The sequence below is a fragment of the Stegodyphus dumicola genome, chromosome X2 (genome assembly GCF_044657685.1).
Source record: "Stegodyphus dumicola isolate Sdum_Otavi_A_Nest chromosome X2, ASM4465768v1".
Taxonomy (NCBI): Eukaryota; Metazoa; Arthropoda; class Arachnida; order Araneae; family Eresidae; genus Stegodyphus; species Stegodyphus dumicola.
The window spans coordinates 34291068-34304120 of NC_140781.1; the positions used below are offsets into that span (position 1 = coordinate 34291068).

Below are 13053 nucleotides of genomic sequence, written 5' to 3' on the forward strand. Positions count from 1 at the left end.
GCAAATTTTTTCAGGATCCATCTTCGATATAATCGAATGACGCTACAGGTATTTTCTCTCTCCTTTCCAAGTGCATTCGTGTTGTAACTGTATAGCTCGTCTGACGCGTTATCGGGAGATCTGAAACTCGAATCCCGGCGAAAGCATTGGATATTTTTCACGTCTTCTTGTCTCGATAAATCTAATGACGCTAGAAATTAAAGATATATACCAAAATGAAATAAAGGAACTTATGAAATGAATAAAGGCAGGTAACTTATTAACCTGGAAATTCAGAGAAAAAATGTTTACCTTGATTATATTGCACATGGAGAAAAATCACGAAATCATTCTTAAGGAAAATTTGTTTATTACCTGCAATTGAATGGTCATCTAAACTATAAATCTTATGTATTTTGAAATATGTAGCTATTATTTCGACAGCGATAGTCGAGTGTTTTAGTGTGTGTTTTCAAGTGTTTTCAAGCTTGATTTAGCCTTTGAAAATAAGGGCTTGGAGAGAATGAGATGGACTGTCAGATAGGATGAGATGACAGGAATGAAGAGTGGTAAATACCAGATATTTAATAATGGCAGATGTCAGCCCTGTTTCCTCAGGTGGACTCTACTTCCAAATAAGAGTTTCATAAATAAATACAAAGATTTTTTCAAGAATCGTTTCATCGTTTTGGATCTAAGAGTACAACAAAAATAAAGCTTTCTTATATGTTCACTGCGGAGAAACAATTCTAATTCTCAGAAATGCTAAGTTATTAGTATTGCATGGGAAGATTACAAATTAAATAACGTGTGCTTTTGTTCAGTAGGAAAGCAATAGTTGCCAAATGAGAAACTTTTTTTTGGTAGTTTCTTTCTGAATGTAAGCGAAGATGTTTGTTACAGGTCCTGAAATGTGCTTAAGTTTATAAATCTATTCCCATATATCTCCATCAGTTTTGTATGTAACCTTTTTTTTATTTAACTTTATAGCAATTAACTTTTTTATTTAACTTTATAACAATTAACGTTTTTATTTAACTTTATAACAATTAACTTTTTATTTAACAATTGACAACTATAACAATTAACCCTTTTTATTTAGCTTTATAAAATGTTATACTATACTAATTGGAAATTTTGCCTTATGGGACTAAATCATTTTCCCACCAGTTTTCGAAATTTCTGTAACTTATTTTGAGAAACTTAATAATTGAAAATACAAGCCTAGGATCAGTATTTAAGGAAATAAGGTCTCTAGCCACCTTTTACGAATCCACTTTACGTACAAAGTATCTGCTAAACGCCGCAAAATACCCTCATAACCCTATTTCTCATTTTTTATCATATTATTTTGAGTGGATAAAAAGCTAGTTTTGAGAAAAATAGGAAGGACATCTTATGATGCCACATTTAGCGCAAAAGGCAGATTTGACTGTAAATATCACTGCTTTTAAAAAGCTGCAAATTTATCAATTTAAAAGCATAACTGTCAATGCACTAATGCTGAATTTGATATACCCGACTTATAATAGAGCATTTCTTATGTGCAAATTATCAATGCTCGTTTAGTTGCTAAAAAGATTCCTTTCTAACCTAACCTGATGAATATCAGTATAGGTTCGAAAGAGGACTATTATTGCTAATTTTAGTCTTTCAAAATATAGACTTTGTGTAAACTAGTGTCGGAGACCTGGTCTTAACTTTTATTTCAGCTGCGAATAAGAAAATGAGATCGCAGATCGCAAAATCTTACGCCTAGGCGATACAAAGGGAGAACATTAGAGAAAGTTCTGATCAAATAATAAGATAAAAAACAAAACATTTAATGACATCTAATAGTAGGGATGTGAATGGGAGACAACTGAAGAATCAAATTCAAGATGTAGATAATTCATGGATTTCTTTTATCGATTATGCTTGGAAGGAATAAGGTCAGAAATCCACAACTGCATATCATTATTGCATGAAAATCCCACTTCCCAGTTCTCCGTTATCAAAATTAGTCAAAAATATTTTTAAGGGTGACTTAGATCTTCTGAAGGATTTTTACATTCATAAAAATATTTCTATTTTAATTAATGATCCGAGTTTTGATCTCCAATTGCCAATAGCTTTTAAGGAAACTGATTCGTCACCTGGTTTTTTTAGTCCAAAATTGCAATTTGCCCAGAAGGACTGTGGTGTGTTGTATTTAATCATAGCAAAGCACACTAGGGCTATCTGCCTAAGGGGAGGTATGCCTTCGTGGAGGACTTTCTAAGGGAAACTGGCTCGTATACACGTTACACATGGGGAAAACCACGAAAACACCCATGCAGCCAGCCCGTTCGCGGGATTCGAACCTCGGACCGAACTACCAGTGTTTAGTGACTTTACCGATCGGCCGCCCAGAAGGACTATTAATTTCGTTTTGGTATTTTGCGTTGATTCACTACAAGCGTTGTTTCAATTTTCACCTTGCTGCCCAAATATTATCGCCCTGTATTATATCTAAAGAAATTAAATAATGAAGGATCTGCATAAATATATCTATGTTTCTCGCATTGTGATAAAACAACGGTACCTAGAGCCATCAAATTTTGAAAAACGTAATCCTTCTGCGAATATAGGCATCTGAAAGCCCAAATTTAAAATTTGGAAGTTATTTTACTATCGATTTCATATTTTGTAAACCTTTAACGAATTTGAAGTCCTTGACAAATTTAAGGACTTCAAAACGAGCAATAGCAACGTTGTAGAGAAGAAACATTTTTTATCTCCAGCGCGCGAGACTGTGTATCGGAAATTCTAAAGATATGCTCATTTTGAAACTATCTTGCGATATTGCTCTTTAATTGAATTTTATGGTTTAAGTGCGAAGAACATAATATTTAATAAATAAAGGTAACACACAAAATATTTAAAAAACACCCTTTTAGACGTAATTTAAAATCTGAAACCTTTCAGATTTATTAAAAAGCATTTCAGATATGGCCGGGCTTGGTGTCATTATCATTATGCATGAGATATGTGAAAGATCTCGTGCATGGTGCTGTATATCGGACGGAAGGCCAACTTAACTAAAAAATGGTAAAATAAGTTATTTTTCCCCCCTTACATGGAAATAGCTGGCTGCTGGTGCCATGTCTGTTTAGAACGTTTTAGGACATTTTGCTTTACTAGGTTTAGATCCCCTATTTTTTAAACTATGCATATTTTTCCAATTTTCTAGATTTCAAAGTACGAATATATGTTTTTCTTTTTATATGAATGAAAACATTATGATTTTATTTTTGATAGTACAACCTATCTAAGAATTCATTGTAACCCTCTTCGCAATGAAATATATTTTTCTAGGATGAACAATAAACTCCTAAACGAACCACGTGGAATACAAAGTAACAAATTCGCTCACGTAGAGCGAATTTATTGCAACATATATTATTTATTACAGACAATTAAGCGTAAATATTGTAAAGTTATTTGCTCTCCCCCTCCTTGAAAACAAATTTTCAATGTACTCTCTTTTCTTAAGTTTGTCTTTACATTTCTGCTTTGTAGTACTTTTGGGTGCTCTTGAAATGCGTGTAGCACTAACTTCTGTGCTGTTCAGAGTCATTTTAAGAGACGAATCAGATGAAGTAGTTTTTTAGATTATGGAGAATCTAGATACTTGATACCATAAAAGTACGCGAAATTTAAATACAGTATTTACTCTAGTATTGCACCCCCTGATAGACTTTTAGCGCAAGATTCTTAAAAATTTTTAAACAATATTCAAGTAATTTTCCCCTTCCTCAAAACATTCAGAGAGAGAGAGCTTCCCTAATTTTTAGAATGGATTTATTCCCTAAATTTTCGTCTTATCAATTGATTTGCTTGTGGATTTTAAGTGCACAGGCTCTGATTGATTATTCAGTTATAGTGAAAAGCTTCAAGAAAACAGAGATATCTAATTCTCTTGATTGTTCTGAAAATCATTGCACGAGGGAAGACAAACTGAACAGTGACAATGCCGATGAACTGCAAGCTGTAGCAGACAACACAGTTTCAGTTGTACTGAATGATTTCAGGTCTAGGGTAAGGTTTGGCTTGGTTTATTTATTTGATTATGGCAAAGCTCTCGAGGGCTATCTGTCTAAAGGGAGGGATGCCTTCGTGGAGAGCTTTCTAAGGGAAGCTGGCTCGTGTACACTTTACGCATGGTGGAAAACCTCGACTGACCGAACTACCACTGTTCAGCGACTTTACCGCTCGGCCGCTAGTAGGTCTTCAAGTCTAAGAAGAACCTAAGGACAACAATAAAAAGCAGAAGCTATTAAAGATACATGAAATTAAAAATGAAGATATCTTCTCATATTACAGATATTGTAATGTTAATATTACCATGTGTTTTAGTTGAATGCAGGTGTGTATTACATGAATAATATCGTCCCAGTTGCCGATAGTCTATTAATGATTATATTTCATTTGTTATGTTCTTACTGCAACCACATCCTTCGAAAATTAAATTATTCGCATAATTTTCCCGTTTCGATTTTCACACTATAAAATTAATAAAATCTGGTAAACAAATACGCAAATAAATACGTCATTCATATATACCTATTGCGAAAAATCTCCAGTTAGTAAAGTTTTTCTCCTCCTAAAGTTTTTAGGAAAGGTACCTACTCAATAATATGCAAAACTGGCCATGAAAATGTCAAACTTTTATGACATTCATACAGAGGAAGAGGGGTGAGAAGTATTAAGGTTTCGTGTAAAATAACAGTTAAATACGCAAGCCTGGATTTTAGCATTCCTATAAATGTTCCCAAATGAATACTTTGAAAGAGTAAAAGCTATATTGTACAAATTTTCAGTGCAACTTAACACGTTTATCTTTTAGCAATATTTGTACTCGATTCTCCTAACTCCAAATGATGATATCTGGGCAATTTTGATTATAAGACGATGGATTTTTAGTATTCGGTTTTTCTGAAGTCAGAAAAATGTTTCTAGCAAACAATTTTTTCTAAGGGAGTTTATGTGCAATTTAAATTTCATATAGTTTTAATAATATACTACTTTTTTACTAAGGCATCACATGAGCAAAAATTATCATAATCTTTAGCCTAGTTTATCGGATTCATTTGAATTGGAACCACTAGCCATACAAGGGATATTTAGTCATGTAACTGTTTTCAAACATCCTGCGTAGACTATAGCAAAATCAGGTTTATATTCTGGGCAATCAATAAACTGAGAACATCCAGTCTTTTACAAATGGGGTTAAAATGCGTAAATCGCTTCAGTATAGAGTTCTCAGTCGTATTCTGAGAATTCTCAGATTCGATTTCACGGAAAGACAAATGCATTATTAAGTTCTCAATTTATCATGCTGTCTGAAGATCTAGGTCGAAAATGCAGAAATATTTCATTTTATTCATTTATATAGGAAAATACGAAATACTTTGACAGCCACAAAAATTGAAATATTTTTATAATTCAGTGCATTTAAAGTGTCTAAATATACAGTTTGCACTCGGTAAGTAAGCAGAACAGGATCATGAGTATAACCATTGCTGATGATATCTATGGTAAGTTAAATTTATACGAAATACTTGTAAACTAAAATATCATGTTTCTGAATTCTTTCATTACATATACAATGCCGTTATTCATTACACATGCAGTGCCACGTTTCCTGCATTCCATACGCAATGCCTTTATTCAGAATCATGATAGTTTGGTTTACAAGTATTTCATACAAATTTATCTAATCACATTTTCGATGTAAATGAATAAAAATGAAATATTTCTGCATTTTCGACCTAGAACTTCAGACAGTGTGCTTTTCCTTCTTAACATATGCAATACCGTTATACTTTTGCTGTTTACAAATAAATGTAGTTTTTCTGTTGTTTGGTTTAGTGATTAACGAGCTGAAATAGAAAAGTATTTAATACTATTTCATTTTACTGGGTCAAAGACGTTTTTATTTCATCAACATTTTTAACAATGTCACCGTCCAGGTGGTGATTAGTGAAGGCTGATTGGCAGACCGACGCAGAAAGCATGGATTTAGGTGACGAATTGGTAAAGTCACTGAATGCTGGTAGTTCAACACGGATTCAAATCCTAGGGCACGGGCGGGTTGCATGGGAGTTTTCATTATTTTTTCCCTGTGTCACATGGATATGAACCAGCTTTCCTAAAAAAGTTCTATACGAATGCCTCCTTCCTAGGCAGTTAGCCCTCAAGTAGCTTAATTAGTTAACCTAACCTAACCTTCAAACACATGCCCTTTACTCATTTCGTTTTGATTGGTTAATAAATAAATCTGTGTTTGCTTTGCTCGTGTTGCATTTATCCTATGCTAGTAGGTTGATACTAGCCTTCTTCTTGCCTTTCTACCAACTTGTTCTTAATTAATGGGTAGTAAAATAACCAATCGGTGGTTTAGCCATCACCGCCTAATGCCAAATCAGCAACTGCTCTTCCATTGGAAGAAAAATAAATAAATAAAATACAGTGATATCAATCTTTTTACGCTTCTTGAAATGCACTGCTTAGGAGCTTGGGAAAACCAAAAAACTTTGCTCTCAATCGTACAAAATTGGTAATTAGCTATGATGAGAAACAAAATCTTTCCTAATATCTAGATGGAGCACTGACCTAGTAAAAGTTGGCTGTAATGACAGGAATTGGCTAATCAGAAAGAAGTGGAGCGACCTAGCTTACCCTGCTGTGTTGTTCATATACATTTCTTTTTCAAACAAAGCGGAAAAAATAGCATCATTTCTTACGAAGAAAAATAATATTTCTACGGAATTTAGCTTTCTGATAGGCAATATTTTTTTATAATTATGAAAAGAAAGAGATTTCGTTTCAATAGGAAATAATGGAAATTGCTTAATTAAATAGGTAACCTAACTTTAAATTTTAATGCTGTTCCTTCAGTGCATAATTTACTAATTATAGGTTAGAATTCCTTATAGTGGTTATTCCTTATAGTGGTTCCTTATAGTATTCCCGGTGAAGGCGGTTGCTAATTTTTCATCTCTTCTGCTTACAAAAAATTATCTAATGTCTCTACAAGTTACCCAGTAGAAAATGTAATTTACTGGGCCATATTAGTTAAACTTATTTCTGTTCATAAACTGAAACATATTCACCAAAGCTTATTTTGTTAAAAGGGCTAACCCCCTTTCTCGGTTTAAAAATTCGTGCTTAGCATGTATATAATATCGAGAGCACTATCTCTGATTAGGATGCTTGCACAATATTTTGCGAAAGGTATGGTTATAATCTAAATCAATGGACTCGTTTTGGCATTACTATTACATTTAATGTTTTAATCCCCCTGTAGAGCATTTATTGCTTTAGTCGTGTTTCTTTTAATGGTAACTATTTGAACGAAATGATGAGTTAGTATTCTATATATAAAATTATGAAAATCCAAATTTCGCCTGGGATTTGAAGTCCATTGAGCACAAGCCAGTTAGCAACTACCAGCTCCGGTTATTATGGATGAAATTCAACAATACGAACTTGGTGATATGACTTATTAACATAAACGCATTAATTCCATATCTCACAGATGTGCCTCTTCTCATTTTTTTTTGTTGGGGGGGGGTGAGAGATATCCCAGCAAAGCCCAGTGGTAGGAGAGATGACCTCTCCCTTCCTCCAAAGGCTGCACCTTTTTAAATTAATCTTCACCACAAGGTTTGATATCTGGTGGGATTTTAACTCAGGATCTTCTAGTTCCATGAACAACCTAGAAGAAGTAGATTAAATACTTAAAAGTGAGATCTTTTCAACGTAATCAGTTGACGTACCCTAGTCCCATTATCTGACCTCATGCGCCTTTAACAGGGGGATTTTACGATCTGACTTGCTTTGAAATTCGGTCACAAAAGCTAACTGTAGTAAGATATTTGTTTTAAATGAATGAACAAATAATCATATCAGAGGCTGTTAGGATTTACGGAGTGAAATCATTTTTATGTAACCGACACTGAAATAATTGCATTCAAGTATTCCTTAATTGTTCATAGCAAGGAAGATACTGCAATCAAGAACTTTGGTAACCAATTATATTGGTTTGGAAGATAAAACCTACATCTTCTACATTTTAATTACGGAATATCAGTCACTTCAGAAGTTTGAAAAATTTCGGAATTTTACTGCTTCAAAGAGAGAATTAATCTTTAACCGAAAAAAAAAGTCTAATATTAATTTAAAATTACGAGGTGCGGCAATTCTCCGCGTAGTAGTCTTTGACCTAATTGCATGAAAAATCATAGGAATATCTTCATTTCAATATATCTGATATCATAAATGCCTAAATCTGAAACTGATGGAAGCAAATGCTAGTTAGTTACAGAGCAGATAAATAAAAATCTGTGCGTGAACTTTGGCTCAAATATGGATGCCCGAAATTTACAGCAGCATATTTACATAAAATTTTATGAAAAAATCGGAAAAGATGCTACTGATAAGTTCGAGTTTCTAAAAATGCTATGAGCGAAGAGGACATGAGGAAGTTGAGTGTGTTTGGATGGGAGATAAAATATGAAGAATGACCACAGGTGACAGGTGACGGAGGACGGGGACATCTGCTGTCTAACAAAGGTAAGCAGATATATGTCCCACGCCCTTCACTATCTTAAACCGGCAGCTCTAGAGTCCCAGAAAGCCTGCTTCGGGAATGCATTTGCTTCTCTGCGAAGTCGCATGAACAAGCAGGAACCTGGGTTGATCTTACACGAATGCGAAGGTTGACCACAGAGGCAGAGAGCCAAGGGCAACAATGATGGACGCTAATATTTACCAGTGTGAGATACGATAGAGTCTGATAAACTGAGCTTTAAAGGCGGAGGAGATTCTGGCATGTGAGCGGGTTGAGTCTTCAAAATTATAGTCTGACATTAAGTGCGAAAATGCTAGTCGAAGAATTACAAATTATTCGAGAAAAAATGAAGTTAATTTTAATTGAAGAACTGGGTAGAAGGAAGATGACTGCGAAGTTTTTACCTCATGCATAAAGTCACAAAGCAATTCTTGTGAGATATTTTTTGGCTAAAAATAAGCTGTTACTCATTGCAAAAATATCTCGTTGCCTTTCAACTGGCTTGCAAATCACGACAATCAGCTACTATCTTTTATGTGCTACGCTATGATCATTGAATTTGTATAAGATTTTCAGGTTATAGCATATTTACTTACTTAAAAAAATATGCATATCTGAAGTAAATAAACATTACAACATAAAGAAACTTCCATTAAAATCGCGAAAGAAACCTTAACAAGTAAATAAAATCAATTCAATTCATTCCAACATCAATTTGTAGAACCAAAATGGAGAAGGCAAGCCTTTTGAATTTAGTGAGGGATTAGATGGGACTTTTCGATGAGGAAAAAACTTTTCTTTCCCTCCCTTCAATTGGATCATTTGTCTTTTGTAGCTATTATTCCGTGCTGCTTTTGAAAGCTGAGCCTTCTTTTTTCTGACGTTTATGAAGGAACGTAACGAAGAAATGAAAGATGAAAACCTCTGCTGACGAGTGGCTTAAGAAGGATGGGGCATTTCTTCTACCTAATCAGCCTGCTGGGAACATAATCCTTAGATTATATCCAAAGCTCCGCTTCTTTCGTCCTTCAAACAGTACAGCTGATATAAATTGTTTGTTTTATAGATCTCAAAGCTTAGCGAAATATTAGTTCATCTGGTACAGAATAATTCGGAATTCAATTTCGTGCTTCAGCACAGCTAGCTAATTTCTCTTTTTATTTCAGCTTTCGGCCTATTTTTTCTGCAATTCTATATAGTTTTGATTGAGAAGAGTAAGTTCAGCTTCTTTTCTCAAACTAAGCACTGGTAATGTAATGTCTAGAAGTGAAGAGGAAAACGTATATCATATCCTTTCATGCAACTGTCACTAACATTAGTAAGAGGTTTGGGAAGAAGGTTTACTGCAGTTCTAGAGATAAACAACATTGTATCTGTGTTTTTCAGGAGAACTTCACACAGTCAATAAAATGCCTTGAAACCTTTTATCTCAAATCAACTAGCTATTATGTATAATACTGTGATCATTCTAGAATTTTCTTTATCACACGCTATAAATAGCTTAACGCAACTTATTTAGGTTACAAAATGATTGTTAAAATAAATCAAAGAAATTATTGATATTCAGATTTTATTGAGAGCGGTAATTTTCGTTTTTATGAATTAAAGTCACTTCATTATCTCCATTAAATAAAATTTCAGAGCAAAGGAGTTGAAAGGATGCATAATTTATAAAAAAAAATCTCCTACATAGATAAAATAGGATATCAAAAGGGAAATTAGAAACAGAAAAAGGCAAGTTAAACAGACGTTTCAACAAAATGTGCCTGTCAAGGCTCAGAAAGTCAACTTTGTTTTTCAGTTTTGAAGAAACGTTTACTTGACACTTGAAACGTTTACAGAAATTGAAAGAGAAAGAAAGTACGCACACTTATTGCATAAAAGGAGATATTTGTTATATTCTGAAGAAGGTTAACGAAAAATTGGAAAATAAGACATAATGGGCATATTTTTACAATTTTTTCTAATCATTTGCTAAATGAGAATTTTAACTATTATTTGGAAGAGCGAATCTGAAATGGATTACTTTTCATGTATTAAAAAACTGAAGAAATATGTCGGTTGAACTAATAAGAAACCTCAAATGTTTACTTATGTAATAGAATAATAAATAATGCAATATATGTGTGAATCAAAAAGATAAACATTTTAAATTTTTTACATCCAATTTTGCATTTTATATCCAAATAACAATTAGAATTACTGTAAATACATATTTCAAGTACTTTTATTACCTGAAGCAGTATCTTAGATGTTGTAGAATATTTATACTGCATTGATTAATGTCTAAGATATCATTAAAAGGCTTATATTTATTACTCTGTATTACAGTGGAACCTAGAGATACGAATTAACTTTGTTCCAGCATTGAGCTCGTATAGCGAATTTCTCGTATCTAGAGAAAATTCCCCATTGAAAATAATGGAAATCTAGTTAATCCGTTCCGCAACTCCAAAAAATATCAACATAAAAATCAATTTTCCTGGTAAATAATATAACCGTAGCATAACTTTTATAAAGAGTCCTGACTGTCGATAGGGATGTGGGGAAGACGAAACGGGTTACTGTGGGAAAGGGGAAAAAGTCCCTTTTTTTCAGGAATTTTTTTCTCTTCTTGAGAATTTTACCTCACTGGAAGCAGGTTCTGGGTCAGAATCACTTTCTTTTAGTTGCAGCTTGCTTTATGAAAAACTTATCTAATAACACTTACTTCTGGCTCTTTTTTAAGATGCCTCTAAAATGTGACACTACACTGTCATTATTTAAGTTCACGGGGGACACACACACTGCTTAATTAGGGTGATTTTCTTATCTATGATTTCTTTCCTAATTTCAACGGCCATGACTTCCTTCTTTTTCTTTGCAGCACTATCTGAGGCAATAATCCTTGGAAGGCATCGTGAAATAATTGTTTTCACTTTAAACAATTGACAGTGTAAAAAAAAATTGATTCACAAGCGCATAAACACGTAGTTCAAAGAACACTGAGTGATCTGAAGAGAGGATTCCCCGAGTCGAGCCTGATCGGGAAACGCGCCACGCATACCACCAGCCTGGCTCCGTTGCTCGTTACTCTAGTTAATTCTCGTATTCAGAGACGAATACGAGAATACTCATACTTTACTCGTATCATATCGTAATATACTCATACTCATATTATCGTAATATACTCATAGTTTCCTCGTATCTCGAATTTCTCGCATTTAGAGGCGCTCGTATCTCGAGGTTCCACTGCATTCGTCACAAAACTGCACTTTTAAAAGATTAAGTTGTAAGTTGAACTGACTAATCTTTTTAATCTCTGATTGGAACTACTTTTTGTTATTTCAGAGATAATAATGTATTTTAGAAATGTTAAACCAGTTTCAATCATTTTGATAAGTACATGCGAAAGACTGGTTGCACATTTGTAGCATCATTAGGTTATTTTTGAAGCAAGGGACGTGAAAAATATGCAGTGCCCTCGCCGGGACTCGAACCTGGACCTCTTGAATACGCACCGAGTGTGCTACCGTTACACCACGAAGGCATGCTGGAAGGAGAGAGAGGAAATACCTTATACATTCACTGATATCACGGCTTTGGGATAAAGTAAGTAAATTAGTATCAGATGATAGAACGACATTTTTCATCAAATATATGTTTTTTATATATACGTTTTTCCAATTTTAGGCAGGTACATATAAAAATATTGTTTGTATATAACAAAGATATATGTAAGACAGCACACAATACCTTGCAGTTTATTTCTTCAATTTAATATTGTCTCCTTTCAAAACCTTATCAGAAAATTCAGTTAAATACCTGACAAATTTCCATTACGAATCCAAACAAAGTTAATTCTAAACACAAAGTATTTTTGTAGAATTCCAAGCGTTTAGTGAATCGATAAGAATGTAATACAAAGATTTTTAAAAACAGTTTTTGAAAAAGGACAAAAGTGTATGCGTTGACGCTTTTAATTTTAAATCTTAATTTGTCAAACGTAAGTTGGAAGAGTAAACTCGAGAAAGAAAACACTTCAAATGAAATGCTAGACTAGAGAAAGCTTAATTGAAACAGAAGAAAACAAAAGACAAGTTAAATGAAATTCTGCGAAGAAAAACAACAACAACAAATTAAAAAAAAAAACAGATCCCTGTACTGAGTAAATAACAAACACTGTTGCCGTTTCAATTCACACCTAGGGAAATACTTCGGAAGTATCTGCAGCTTTTTCAAGTAGCTATTCAGACAATTTGTAGTGATTCAATAAACAAGATACGCTGCCGGCGGAAAAGAAAGACTTCTGCTTGTTTGAGAGCCGCAACTCGAACTCTTTCCTGATCCTTATTTTTTCCTTCTTCTCTTTTTTTTAACCATTCTTTATGCCAAGAAACTTGTTAAACAAATATATTTGCCATTGAGTTCGTTTCTTTTATTTACTTCAGCATTATTCGTTTCTTAGAATTTGGCATTTTAGCGTTACGTATCTGAAA

General features: G+C 33.7%; 1 protein-coding gene and 1 long non-coding RNA gene across 4 annotated transcripts in view; one reads left to right on the forward strand and one right to left on the reverse strand.

Moving 5' to 3' along the window:
* LOC118190089 (putative defense protein 2) overlaps positions 1–13053 on the reverse strand; it is a 242956-nt gene that overhangs the window by 21907 nt on the left and 207996 nt on the right. The gene's annotated exons all lie outside the window — the stretch shown is intronic.
* LOC118190090 (uncharacterized) overlaps positions 11986–13053 on the forward strand; it is a 141973-nt gene continuing 140905 nt past the window's right edge. The window contains exon 1 of the long non-coding RNA XR_015038863.1: positions 11986–12166. This is a non-coding gene — a long non-coding RNA (uncharacterized LOC118190090). The remainder of the gene's footprint in view (positions 12167–13053) is intronic.